Source organism: Rhea americana, unplaced genomic scaffold (genome assembly GCF_003343005.1).
Source record: "Rhea americana isolate MKP2758 unplaced genomic scaffold, rheAme1 scaffold_7, whole genome shotgun sequence".
Lineage (NCBI taxonomy): Eukaryota > Metazoa > Chordata > Aves > Rheiformes > Rheidae > Rhea > Rhea americana.
In genome coordinates this window covers 4,958,385-4,973,930 of record NW_028186867.1, presented here as the reverse complement: position 1 = coordinate 4,973,930, position 15,546 = coordinate 4,958,385, and positions in this window count along the sequence as shown.

Sequence of the window (15,546 nt, the reverse complement as noted above, 5' to 3'; positions counted from 1 at the left end):
AAAAAAAAAAGAAAAGAAAAGAGAAACAACCTCTCAAACCTCTCTTCATCTAGACTGCTCCTGTATTCTCAGTGATAATATTTGTCATGATAATTGGGAGATTGAGGAAAATATTCAAATGTACACAAAACCTTCTGGAAGCAAAGGATATGTTTTACTTACTAGCTGTATTCACCAGCTTAGAAAAGAGGCAACTTTGGAAAACCTCACTTAAAATTAATGTTTTAGATTTAATGTCATCACCTATGTGGACTTTATCACTGATACTTAAGTGACAATTTCTTATAGTATTCTATATTTTCTCTGTCAGAGACCTGTCACATTTTAAAGCAAAGGAGCACAGTCACTTGAAGAATGTAGCATTAACCTTTAATTCAGCATACTGCTAGCCAAAGATTTTACAAATATTTTAAAGGTAATCTTTTAAGAGTTATAATAACGAGATTTACAATGGATTTACAGGAAAAATGAAAATAAAATGAAAAAAAAAAGATGTAGATATAGAATTTTAAACAGAATTAGTTGTGATATTTTTATAATGGAAAAGAAAATTAATAGAGAAGTCTATCAGAACATGCTTTCCCAGACCTCTCCATCTCTCTTAAATGGAATTTGCTAGTGGTATAGGAGGACTTTGCTTTGGTTCCTGTAGGAACTTTGTTCAAAAATCTCTTTCCTCCTAGATTTGATTTTCCTAAAGCTTGATAAGCATGTGAACCTAGTGACCTAGTGCATTATATTGAGAAAAAGAGAATGAGAGAAAGGACCCTATGGAATTTGAAGCACATGAAGCTTTTCTCCAGTCTATTAATTGTGTTAGGAACAATGAAAATAAATAACGTAACTGATGGTCACTGAACCATTTGAGTGGGTTCACTTAAAGTTCTGCAGCTGATCAGAACTATTTATATAGCCCTGATGCAAATGGAAAGGGAAATGTGACAGGTCACAGCATGTGGATCAAAAACTCATGCCTGGAGCAAGCGTTCACACCATGTGAAAAAGATGCTTGGCTTTGATGTGGGCCATGGAACATTAGATCACCGGAAAAAAAAAAAAACTGTATTGAAGCCACACATTCAGGAATATATACAGTAAATGGAAAAAAAAAATCTCCAGGCAGATCTGTATCAAGCTGACAATGAGTATAATGAACCTTATCCTTACTGAATGAGGGAATTATAGTGGAAAAAAATTAAGGTTTTAGCATGCATACTGTATAGATTGCAAACAGAAGGAGCTGGGTGCTGTCCACTGCTCATTGTCAATGCCTCTCTACAGGCAGCATATCATGAAAAAATGTATTTTAGATCTGGACTCAGTTCAAACAAAAAAGAAAGAATTTGCCAAATATGGCTTACTTGTAGGTACAATTACTATTATGCAGAGGAAGCAAAAAGATGATTTGCAGCTATTAAAATAAACTTAGGAACATAAAAAGAAGAAATACTGTCCCCATCTGTTCAAAAAGTTGATATTTTAATCATTAGAGAAGTATTAGAAATGTAAGACTTATAGAAACTGTTAGCTATTTTTTCAGCTTCGGAATGGATTTTAGCCATATTACTGGCTACCAACATAAGAAAGAAAAATATACATCTAAAATAAGAAACTAATAATACTTGTCATTTCTGGGAACAGGCAGCCTAGCCCCTAAAGAGAAGAAATGGTGATACATGAATAATGTATGTGAAAGCCCATCAAATAACAAAGAAGAGTACTGGAATAACAAAGTGGGTGAACTATCAAAGCATATAGTCCTATCAGGAGCTGAACCACCTGCTACGGCAACTACTTACAGTATAGGGAGAACAATCACTTTTCCGTCTGGAGACTTACAAGAATTAAAGGAGGGAGATACATAAATAAAGCAGATACTTTAATCAGAGAAAATATAAGATCATAAAAGATTATACAGAAATGATATTGGCAATCAAAACCRGCTCTGATGAGAGGGAAATCAGAGGTGAATTAATCCAATATGTACACAAACAAGGACTTCAAGAACGATGAAGAACTTTAAAAAGGACTTTGATTACAGGATGGAGTTAAAATATCAGGAAAGATGACTGAATGTGGTTAACTAACTACYCACAATTTGCATAGATTAATGTAGATACTTGTGCTAAGAACAAAAATCTTTGGCATCATGAAAATAGTCAGTCTTTGGCCAAGATTTCAAATAGATTTCTTTGATCAGTTATCAACAATTACCTAGGACTAGAGAGGGAAAAAGTATTGGTTGGTCATAATAGAGCCCTATTGAGAATGTTTCCCCAATAAGAGTATGAAAAAATCTATGGAATTTAAATTGTAAGTGTGATACAAGGATGAAATTCAAGCTTGTCATATAGTTACAATTGTGATATAGCTGGGGTTCTGGGCTATATGCATACCCAGCACGCGATCAGCAATTCTCTGGGTCATCGAACAACTCCACAGCTAGTCTCTGAACAGATGAGATGATCGGTTCATTTGAGACAATGGACTGACTCGAGACAGAGGGACTGAGGTCCTAGACAACTCCACAACAAAGCATTTGACTAATTATTATAGGAGCTTTCCAAGTGAGCAATTCAGTTACTTCTGAAGAATCCTCCAGGCAGCCCCTGCTGTGCACAGATCAATTGGTAGACACTATTTATATGCTTAAACAAGTTGGTTAATACAGTCCCAGAGACTCCCTCAGGTGGTTCATGCTTCAGAACTGATCAAATTCCACATAGACATTTGAAAATAATCAGTAGAAATGGTTTCTACAGATGCAGGAATGGTCACATAGTACAGTGCTTTGTGGTAGGAAAGATATTTAGAATATTTAGAATATGTTTACTATACAATTTAGGATAATCAATGGAAATKGACATAGATCTGTTGGAGTGATTACAACAGGCCAGCTCATTATAACAACTTACTGGAACAGTGGAATGATAGGGCATTCCAAAAGAAATTGCTTCAGATTAAAGTTATCATTTTACAAGTCTATTAAYGAATGAGTTTTCTGAAATTGTAGGTGTCAAGAAAAGATTACATACAGTTTCTCTAGACAAGTAGGGAGAGTTAATAACAGAATCAGTCATAGCTGAAGCACCACTGAGAAGAGTCTGACCCMCTCCTCTTTATGTTCTTCCATCAGATATTTATACCCATTGATAAGATCCAGTAAACCTTTTCTACTCCAGGCTGAACAGTCCCAGTTCTCTCAACTTCTTCTTATGTGACAAATGCCACCATCCCTCCACTGGAATTGTTYCAGCAGGTCATTGTCTTTTTTGTGCTGGGGTACACAACATTGGATACATCACTCCAGGTCTGACCTCACCAGAGTTGAGCAGAGAGCAAGGATCCCCTCCCTCAACTTGCTGGAAACACACTGCCTAATGCAGCCCAGGATACTGCTTTTATCACGAGGATTYATTGCAAGCCCCTTTTAGCAGGTCAACCTGTTGTCCAGCAGGACCACAGGTCCTTCTCTGCAGGGCTCGTCTCTGACAGGTCAGCCCCCAGCCTGTGCTGGTGCAAAGGGTTATTCCTCTTCAGATGCCGGACTTTGAAATTCTGTTAGCCGAACTTCATGAGATTCCTGCCTGCCCGTTTCTCCAGCCTGTTGAGGTCCCTCTGAATGGCAACACAACCATGTTGTATATCAAACACTTCTCTCAGTTTTGTATCATCTRTGAACTTTCTGAGGGTGTACTCAGTCCCACCATTCATGTCATTAATGACCATGTTAAACAATATTGGCCCCAGTAGTGACCCCTTTCAACATTAATCAGACATTATTCAAACATTGCATTTCAAATATGACATGACCAAACATTATATTAAACATACAGAAAGATGATCAGCCATATAGRAAAAAAATGGAGTGAAAAATTCCTTGTCATCCTAGTTATTGTATGTCTGTTCCCACAGCATGTGAATTCTCTCCTCAGTTGGCAATAATTGGCTAATAAATGAGAATTTAATACATGTATGAAAAATTCAAGTGTTGCACAAATATTTAAGTGGCATCTCACATGAACTTTTCAGAAAATGGCAAGATACAATTATGACTTTGGAAAAAAAAATCAGTTCTACACTATGAAATATCAAAACAAAGAACAAACCAATCTTGGAGGACATAATTCCRTTGATAGACTTGGAAAACTGCACTAGATTTTAACAAGTCTTTCAACATGATCTTGCATAAAATCCTTGCAGGCACCAGGAAATCTGTGGCTCAAATGGCTGACCTGCGAGGTGGRTAGAGCATTGAGTGGGTCACTGAGCTCAAACGGTCAGTGACACATAGTCCAGCTAGCATCTGATTATTAGTGGTATTTCTCAGGGGATCCATCCTGGGRCTGAAACTTTTTAATGTCTTTATCAGAAACCTGGATACTAGAACAGAACACACCATCAAAAAATATATGGGTGGCACCAGGTCAGAGGCACCATTTTCTATGCTGGAGAGTAAATTGGCTGGCTAGAAAACAGCTTTGCAGCTGAGTAGAACATAAGCCAGAATTGCACCCTTGCATCAGTGAGGGCCAGTTGCATAGTGGGCTGTTTTAGTAAAAGTGTAGTCAGCAGGTCAAGGGAAGTGCTTATTCTCCTCCATTTGGCATCTGTGAGCCTGCATCTGTAGTGTAGGAAGGRTGTTGACATACTGGAGCAAATCCAGGAGTATGGTTAGGGGCCTGGGGCACAYGACATACAAAGAAAGCTGACAGAACAGAATTTATTCAGTTGGAAGAAGCATGGGGTAAAGGGAGATCTAATTGTTATCTGGGTGCTTATAGAAAAGATGGAGTCAAACTCTTCTTAGAGATGCAGATCAAAAGGATGAAAAGCAAACACAAATTGCAGCAAGGCAATTTCTGTTTGAGTACAAAGAAATGAATATTTGTCATGAAACTGGCAAAATGCAGGCTGCCCAATTAKGATGTTGACTCTCCACCCTTGGAGATAGTGAACTCTTAGCAGCACAAGGCACTGAGTAACCTAGTCTAACTTTGTAGCTGAATCTAACTTTCAAGCTGTCTCTGCTTTGAGTAGGAATATATATTTAGATGACTTCCAGAGGTGCTTCCCAAACTAAATTTGTCTATTCATCTGTGGAATAAAAGAACAGAAGCCTGAAATACAAGGGGGAAAATGGTGAGGATTCAAACAAGTTATGAAGAATAAGGAATCATATAAATTAAAATAAAGGAGTAAGAAATTAATACAAATGATTGAAAAAAATATATATATTTCTAGTGATAATGTGCATAGCAGTTCTTTCCTGACCATATATTTCAAAATACATGTTAAAGGAAGCACTCAACCATCTGTACAGTAAAATTTTAAGATAGATTTTTTTTGTTTTTTTTTTTTAATAGGGCTCAAGCAAAATCAGTTGTATATGTCTGTAGTTCCAAATCTCTAAGAAAAGCTTTCTAAGGAGTCCAAAGTACTTTGTGAATATTTATAATTACATCCATAAGACATATCCATGAAGGAGAGGATGTTGCACAGTGCCTAACCTTTGTAAGGCTAAGGACTTCCCATTTGCAGCCTTGCACTTATAACACTGAAGTCTACCTTTCACTTTTGCTTTGTAACCTCATACTTTCCAACTCTGCAGCTGCTGTTGCAGTGCTTTTAACCTTTGCATTTCTAAAGTGCTGGCATCCTCATGACTCTGCGCTTGCAAACTCTGGGATATTGTTACGTCCATTATATTAGGTTTCTCCTAGGAAGTAATTGCCACTGGTGTGTGAATCACCATTCTTCCTCCTTTGTAGCTTTCAGCTTAAAACTTTACACTGGCAGTGGAAAGGGGAACAAAAAACAAAAACAAAAAACAGAGCTTAGTAGATAACAGTAATAGATACTAATAACTTAAATAACCAGTTAACACTGCACATAAAATTCATGCACGAAGCTTCAAAGCTAGCTAGAGCATAGCACCTGCACCTTATTAAAGAGTGCTCCAATCAATACTATTAGTGTAAGGAACAAGAGCAGCCAGTAGGGAGGTTGAGTGGGTCTTGATAAAATTGATATCTGCTGCTCTAAAGAGGGTGTCCAGAAGAGGACACTCATCTGGGGAAACCCCAAGCATATCTGTCCTTGGCTGGCCTGGCTAGCATTTTCCCTTTGTTCCTCTCYTCTCTCTCTCCTTTATTTTTTGTTTATTGGGTTGAGTGGGGGCTTTTTTTGGAGGGGTTGCATGGACATAAGTAACTATAGCTGTTAGATTTGATGCCTGTCATCAGCTGTAGATCCTGAAAATATATTCCTGAGTATGTAAGCCTGTCTCCATACTCTATATAACACTAAGAAATAAATCCATTTTCTACTAGGAAATGCTACATCAACCAGTTGACCACCTTTCTGATTCTATGATGGCTGGTTTATGAGCAATAGAAGACTAAATAAGCTTAGAAAAAATGGAGGGAGTTTAATCTCATTATCACAGACTCGTAGTCTATCTTAAGTAACTCTTAGCAGCTTGTTCCATAGCTTGACTTTTCTTATACCTCTGCATGTATTATTGAATATGAAATATAAATTTTTCCTGCTTTCTCTTTTCTACACTTTAGCCTGACCTCTTTCTGAGATGAATTTCAGGCATAAAGAGAAAAAAAATTGACTTCAAACAGCTTATGCTCTTAATGAGTACTTCAGAGCTTAAGCGAGTGAAAAATTGCATTGTCAACTTTACAGTTAAAAGATTCACCTAGCCAGCACTAGGATACTAAAGGTTATATGAGCATAATTAAATACCATATTGAGTCTGAGAGCCAGGCACCTCAAATGAATTGCAGATGAAAGAAATGTACTAAAGTGTGATTTTTTTTTTCTTGTATGGCAACCAATAATGAAGATATACAAAGAAATCTGCTTTTTTAAATGATGAAGAGGACAGTTTGTTATAGATGGGCAATAAAGCTGCAAGTGAAACTAACTCCACAATTTTAGGAAAAGTTATAGTCAAAACTAATTATCCTTTTTCACCAGCTATCCATTTATGCTTCATCTTGCATAATACTTTACAGATGGAACATCTGCCTCCTTTTTTAAGACTATATATTACTTTCCACTTTCTCTTTTGTAAGCTGTACCATGTTCTTTTGAATACCACAAAGTTATTGCTAATGAATACTTAAGTTAATAAACTAGAGAAAATCCTTTAAAGACTCTAAAGTATATTATACTCATAACCGAAGCATTTCTTATTTTCTTTGTATGGCAAAACCGAAAGATAATTGGAATTCACGTTAAGCAGGATCCAGATCCGGACAAATTTCCAACTCCTCAAACTTTTTAAAATGCTAACATTTCAATATATATATATAAAAAAAAGATCAGTACAAAACATATTTCCTTTGGGAAGATGTTTCCAAAATTTCACAGAGAAAAAAGTCCTTTGGACTTTTTAAACAAAATTGCTGTGGTCCATTCAGGTATTAGAAGACGCCTATAATTCCTATTACATAGCTGTAAGCTTGGAAGCTTAGGGAAACCCTGGTGCCCACGGTGCCCAACATCTGTAAAACTCAAGAAACCTAAAGCAGTCTGGAAGCATCACAGCTCCAAGGAGCTGGAATGATAACTGAAAGAAACTTTTGACAATCTGTATAGTTTCTACAGAAATATTTAATAAAATAAATACATGTTCACTGAATATTTTCATTTAATTGAATTATTAAAATTTTACAAAGGAACGCTTATAACAGGACCTAGCTAATCAAACATCTGACTAACATTATTTTCCTTAGGATGAAAACTTAAAACTTTCACTGCCTATAATTAAAATTTCAAATAACAAAATGTATTTCAGGAAGAGTATTCCTTATTTTTGCTCTTGATTTTCAAAACTGAACTGAGTGTTTTAGTTGCAAACTTGATTTTCTTGGGTCTAAGATGTACCTTACGGAAGCAACTGGGATTTCACTTGAGAACAGGACATTTTGAGTATGATAAAACTATAAGTAACATAAAAAAATCCTCTGTAAAGTTCTTATATTTTTTGTTAATGATATTATCTTAAATAATAATGTCTTAAAGAAAAGGTATACATATGCTACTCATCCAGCAAATACGTATATGCTTGAGTTCATGTATATAGAACATTTATTTGTTTAACAAAGATGATTTTTTAGTATTCATATGTGACAGGGTAGTTTTTACCTACTTCTCTTGCATATAGACCCACAAGACAAGCAACTTCTTAAATTTGCTCATTTGCCCATCTTTGAGCAAGAGAGACCACTCTGATAAAAATAACTTTGATTAGCTTTTTGTGTAACTCTATTCTTGAAAGATGTTGTGGGTTTTCTGTATGAAATGATCTGACGGAACATTACATGCTATGGTTCAGTGATGGTATCTCTGTCAAAAATGCTCTTCACCCATCAGACTAGGAAAAGCTATACCTATTCTCCCTTTGATCATTCCTAATATCGGTACAACCCAGCTCAACCTCTCTTCTGTGTTGTGGTGCTGCATCAAAGCATCCCCTTTTCCTTTGTTTGTCCTCACAGATGCTCCTGCATTAGAGTGAGTGCTCTCCAGATGGGTCTGGACTCTCTTTAATCTCTACGATTCATTAAAATCTAAGACCTCAGCATGAACTGCACAGAACACGAGGCACATCTGCTGAATAATCACATTTTGAGCGCAACTGTGTGAACTTGCCTCAGGCTATTGCAAAGCATGACACTTGATTGTAATAAATGATAATAGAATAAGTTGTCAAGATGATACTGCTGCAGTTGAGGTACAGAAGTACACTAGCAGATTTATTAGTTTAGACAGTCAATAGGACAGTGGAGAAAAGATTGTCAGACTCAGAAGAGTTATTTCTGCATGGCAATTCATCCCACATTATCTTGCTTCAAGGAATCTCATTCCTAACTTCCTGCAAAGCTATTCTCAAATTGGGTTTATTAACATGGATCAAAATGTCAGACAGCATGAAACAAAATACTGTGTATTTACAAAGCACTTTTGTGTAAGATAGGCCAAGCTAACTTGCAACAGCTTGTATCAGCCTCATGGGCTGCTCAGACTCTAGTGGCTGATTCAATTCCCTTTTGACTGTTAAATTCAGTATTCCTCCAAAGTATACTCCTAAATTCTATAATGCATTAATTCAGGGCACTTTGGAAAGTGATCCTATGGCTGTAAAACCAGTTATCATACAGATGTGGAAAAGAGGCAATGGACATTTGAAATAAAACAATGCTGCTAATCAGAAGCTGCAAAAATCAATAGGAAAGTTAGAAGTTGAACTATTTTTTCAAAAAGAAAAGGTAATTTACTTTAAGTATTCAAATTTGCATTTATTTTTACATTTTCTGTGTAAATAAATGATAATGAATTTGACCACATTTTATTTTTAAATGGCATTAGGGCATCTGCTGGACTCAGCACCCATTTCTAAGTAGTTTTACATTGTTTGCATTCTTGTTCTATTGACAAAGAGTTAAAAAATCTAATTTGCCCTTAAGCCAGTTTTACTGTTTCAATTCAGTGATGAGTTTTATGTTTGGAAGCTAAATTAGATTTTGTAAAATAAAATGTCCAAATACTGAATGAAACAGATGATCAGCTTTCTGTGGTTCACAGCTATCTTGACAAGAGAGCCCTGAGTGAATATTCAAAAATTTTCTCCAATTTTTCATTAGAAAAATTCCTAAATCTGATTTTTATCAATGAATCTACACCAAACCCATCAGCATTGTAATTTATTTGCAATTGGGAAAAGGTGTCCATCCTTTTTTATTAGTATAAGGTCTAGCAGTGCATCTCTCCTTGTTGGCTTCTCCATCACTTGTGTCAAAAAGTTATCCTTAAAGCTCTGCAGGAACTTCTGGGATTGCTTGTGTTGATCCTTTAGCAGATATCAGAGTGGTAAAAGACCCCAACAAGAACCAGGGTCTGCAATTACGAGGCTATTTCCAGCAGTCTGAAGAAAGCCTCAGCTACTTCCTCTTCCTGATCAGCTGGCCTGCAGCAAACACCCACAACAGTGTTCGCCATGTTAGCCTGCCCTTTAATCCTTAACCATAAGCTCTCAACTTTCTCTTCATCCGCCCCTAGGCAGAGCCTCATACGTTCCAGTGGCTCTCTCTCACATAAAGGGCAACTCCCCCACCTTTTCTTCCTTCCTAAAGAGTCTGTATCCATCCATAACAGCATTCCAATCATGCAAGCTATCCCACCATGTCTCTGTAATTGCAATGAGACCATATCCATGTGACCACACACAGAGCTCTAATTCCTCCTGTTTATTCCCTGTAGTGCATGCATTTGTGTACAGGCACTTCAGAGAGGTATTGAAGCATGCTGATTTCCCAGGAGAGGTCAGGGAAATTCCCCATAGTCTTGTCTTACAAGTACTTCCTTCGTGGTATGCAATTGCTAGAGGTAATCCCAAGTAGAGCCCATTTGGCTGCCTGCATAGTCTTGATAACTCTCCCTTTCCCCTGACTTTCCTAATTTAAAGCCCTTCTTACCAGGTTGGCCCGCCTAGTGGTAGATGCATGTGCCCTGTTTAGTTAGGTGGATCCCATCTCTCCCAATCATTTGTCRATCTTTAAATAGGGTCCCATGGTCATAGAAATCAAAACCCTGATGCCAACACCAGCAGCAYAGCCAGTTTTTACTCAGAGTATCTGTCTCCTCCTCCTCCTATCCTTCCCCCTCACTGGCAGGATTGAGGAGAAATGACCTAGGCTCCTAGACTCCTGACCACTGTCTCCAGAGCTCTGAAATCTCATTTGATACTTTCCAAGTTGCCTTTGGCTGTATCGTTGGTGCAAACGTGGAAGAGCAGCAGGAGGTAATAGTCGAATGGGTGGACAAGCCTTGATGGTCTTTCCATGACATTTCAGATTTGAGCCCCTGGCAGGCAACAATGCTCTATAGACAAGAGGACAGGCAGATAGATGCCTCCATTCCCTGAAGCAGGGAATCACGCACTACAATCACTCTCTGCCTCTTCTGGGTGTTCCTGTAAGCAGGGTCCCTCAGCTAAGTTGCTTCACTTGAGGCCATGCACAGCTCCTCTTCAGTTTGGAGGGCACTGAATCTGTTCATCAACTGTCAGGATTCAGGAGGAGCCTTTCTCTTTATATGAGAAGTGACCAGTTTCCAGCCTTCATCTTCTACAGAGTTATGACTTACTGTTCCACATGGCACAGAGCCCACCTGCATCTCAATGGCTATGAAAGATTGAGACTCGTGATGCTGTAGAGTCTCTGAGAATATTCTATCTCTCGCTCATCTTCTTGGATGCTATGCAGCCTGCTTACCCTCTCCCATAACTCCTTTACCTGGCAACATAACTCTTCAACAACAGTAAATCTTCTGCATAAAAGTTGACTGTCAGCCCCAGCCTTGCAGAGAGGCCGCAAGCATCATCTGCAGCCCAGGACCTGCAGAGYTGCGTCCACAGTCGGAAGGGGAGTTGCATGGCCCTGGATGTGAGGTGTATAACCATATTCAAAAATAGTTCCTGTATTTTCTTGTGAACATGTATAGGCCCTATTAGTACAGGGAAATTTCAAAGGAATTGGCATAGCTCATTTGGAAGCAACAAACAATAATTTTAAATAATCAAAAAATTTACTATCTGGATATTTTCCTCCAYCTCACCCCCAGGGTGCCCTAAGTAAGGAATAACAGGCTTAGATATAACCTATTTTCTAAATTCTTAATGATAGTTTAAACCATTTTATAGAATATTAAAGTTTGGTGGGTAAAAAGTTCATGATTAGATTCACAACAGTTTTATTTACTTTTGCTTTATGTAGTTTTGAGGGAGTCATCAAATTGTTCAATCCCCAAAGTTTAACACTGTATTACTAAACACCGGAAATTGTGGTGAAAAGTATATTCTACAATCTAAATAAACATTCTTGGTAGAACTGAGGAAGCATTAAAGGGTTGAGACTATGGACACTTTTTCAATTTTCTGTTTAATTTGGGGTATTGATGATAGAGCATTGTTTCTTCTAAATCCAAAATCTCTAATTGAAATGTTAGCGGAACATTTGGTTAGTTCCCTCAGTATGTCTTCTATGGGTTCCTCACTCAATCAGTATAATCCTGAGGAAAAACATCCTCTAGATACAGCTGCTTATTGGGGGAGGGGGAAGTCTCTCTTCTATGATATTAATTATACAATATGTTAAAATGCAACTGTTCCAACAGAGTGTCTCACACTATCTCAGGGAGTTTTCTGTGAAAATATTGTCTTCATTCACAGATTTTTTTTTTCTTTATCATAGTTTTCAGAGAGTTTATTTACCCAAACCAAATATAATTGGATTCTTGTAAGGATTAGAGAAAAGACTGAGTTATGTTTATTTGCAGATGAATTTATGTGGTGCAAAAGCTCATGATGAATATGACTTGTATGCTGAAGAACAAAAATTTTAAAGGAGCCTAAAAACTCTTGAGCATGCCTATCTCCAGAATAAAGTATAGCAAAAGGATAAATAATAACCTACATTTCTGATTTTTCTTTCTAATTTGATTCAAATGTTCCACTGATGAGGAACAAAATCATTTGTCCATTAATTCTTTGTATTGAAGTCTCCTAAAACTTAATCCTACAGTTGCAGTAGCTCCAGAGTTACTAAGCCCAGAGAAGTGCATTTGTGCTGAAAGTAGAATTTTAGAAGGTAATAACTTGTAGATGTTTTTTGAGTTTAAAAATATTTGCACAAAGTCTACTTATATCCCTAAATTGCAAGTGGTTAATATACACCACAGGTGTCTTTTTCAACTTAATAATACTTTATAATCTGGAACAATATACTGCTTATTTTTCCTGTGTTTGAATTCAGTCTTTAAGATCATAGTGTTCTTCTCCATGCCTAAGGAGAGGATGGTCACCTGCCTCTATGAATTTCTCAATTCCTTTAATCCCATAATTCCTTTCTGTAAGCCAYATTCTGGATTTAAAGACCTTTTTGAATATTTCCTTTGATTCTGGGACCGTRCTATGGAAGGTGTCAGGAATACCAGTGCCCAGGATGGGTGGCTGAGCTCCACATGGAAGTAAAGTAGTTGATCTCAGAGAAGACTATACGATTTGATCAACTTTCCAGGAGACTTTCCACACAGCGCAGATCAAGCCATGAGCTTGGAAACATTTTTCTGACTTAAAAGTTAATCATACCTGGATATATTTGACTTTGGAACACAGAGGTTTAATCTTTTAAGATCCAAGCATTGCATTTTAATTTTTTTCAAGCCATGTTATTTTAATGATCTATTTGAGATCTTTTAAGGAAAATATCTTAAAATTTTGAKTGCTAAATAAAAAGAACAATGCTTCCAAAACTGTCTATAGCTATGTCTAAACTTGAATATTGGGAGTGTTTTCCAATTTTGGTATCCAAGTGCTCATCTTCTAACTATGTTTCAGTGTGAATCTCCACATCATCCAATCTGTGTGTCTTGCTTTCCAGTAGGGGGGGGAAAAAAAAAAAAAGTGCAATACAGATATATTGCAAAATAGAGTGCAAAAGATATACTCAGCATGTTCTCTGGACTAGATTAGATGAACAGGGGATTAAAGCCTGGGGTGAAACATGAAATGCACATACCCCTTAGTTAGGAAAGAGACTTGGAGTTCCTGGCAGACTTTTGAGAGCTTTCATCATCAGTATCTTTAAAATTCTCTTAGACTTTAAGATTCTAAGTTTTAGAGAAGGAAAAAAAAATACGCAGCTGTTTTTAATTAAAGATTTTAAAGAAAATGACTTATTTCTTCTGTATCAGAACTCAGCATACATTAGAATGGTTCTATTAAAAATGAACTTGGCTGACTGTACTTTCCCCTGACTTAAAAGCTGGACTAATAAAAAAGTCGATATGGCTATTTTTGATCAGAATCATGCAGTATGGATCTAATACATTTCTATTAACTCTAGTAGATTTCCTATATTTTTTTACTAGTGCAGATCAGAATTTTTCTTGTGGTCTGAACGTAATTTAAAAGAATTATACAAAAAGAAAAGGCAAGAAAAGCTGATATCAGAAGGTTAGAAAATCAATAGGTAGAACAGAAAATAAAGTGATAAAAAGGGTCTTACAAAACCCAGAAGTTAAAAAGCCATTTTGAAATGGGTAAAAGAGGAATGCTGCTGAGAAACTGTAGTTTATGGCACAAACTATCTGAATGAATAGACTTAATCAGCCTCATGGCTTCTTGAAGAACATGCTGCACCATTATATAATGTGGATCCGTTCTGTATCCTTGGAGTAAGTCTAACCCTTCTGAGTTAATGAGCTCTCATTGGCATGTGAATGTGTTGAAAAGAGGCTCCCTTTCTATTAAAATGCAATCATTTGCCTTGTGTTTTTAGCTATTTCTTAAAATAACTGACTTGGCAATCATATCCCTTGTCTTAGATGAAGTTATGCTCATTATTTATTTATTTTTCTATATGGTGACATGTGCTGACACAAGTGTTTTTTATTTCATTTAAAGGTAATTATGTGGCATGTGGAATGATCCATCCTTTCCTCAGATTGTGTTATGTTGCATTATAAAGACCATTATTTAATAACCATCCAAAATTGCTAACATAGTCTTACAATTTCAAAAATCTTTACATTTTTTCTTATGTATGTCATTTATAATTTTTTTTTTTTCTGATGAAATCTTTTCTGGTATTTTCACTTTGATTTGAATTATATATCATCTTTTAAATACAAAAAATGCATTAAAAATAGAATTATAACAACCCTTTGCTTTATCAACTGCATGAGATTTTGATTTTTAATCATAACATCACTTATCCAAACTAGTAACAATAACTACAGTTTTCCATTTCTTTCTGTACAAGCTTAATCAATGTAACTATCATATGAAATCCTTAGTGTATAACAAACAGATTTCAGAATAAGCCTGAATATTTGCTCACTTTTATCTAAGACTTTTATTTACAGACTAGGAAGACTCTGGTATTTGCAGGTCACTTTCTTAATTTAAATGCTATTTCCCCTTTTGTATTTCAGAAGAGCAGAACCCTTCCTTCTGACTGATGTCTGCAAAACTCAGCAAGATTAATTTTCTGAGATTTGTGCTGTTGCCACAATCACACATGTGATGCCTCAGGCAATGGTTAAAAAACAAACACAGTTAATGTGAAACATTGTTTCGGAGGCAAGTGCAGTGATATCAGTATAAAAAATGCATTTTTACATATAATAGATTTTAAATGAAAAATCATTATGAAACTATCAGTCACACATTCCATACTGCAAATACTAAAAAATTATTTTTTCAACATTATAGAATATTTCAGGTAACATTTTGATAAACAGATATTCTGTCAACATTGAGAGGTTTCCTCACTTTGTCAGTCCTCAACTACTAAAAACTGTATTGCAAAGTGATCTTTTGTTAGTATGGTAGTTGGTTATTTTGGCAGCCAAAATCAGACCATAACAGCCTGCATTTTTCTTGAAATGAAAGATGATTTGGATAGACCAACAAATATCTATTTCCATGTATTTGTTTTGTGATAAGTGATTTCAGGAATTTTTTTT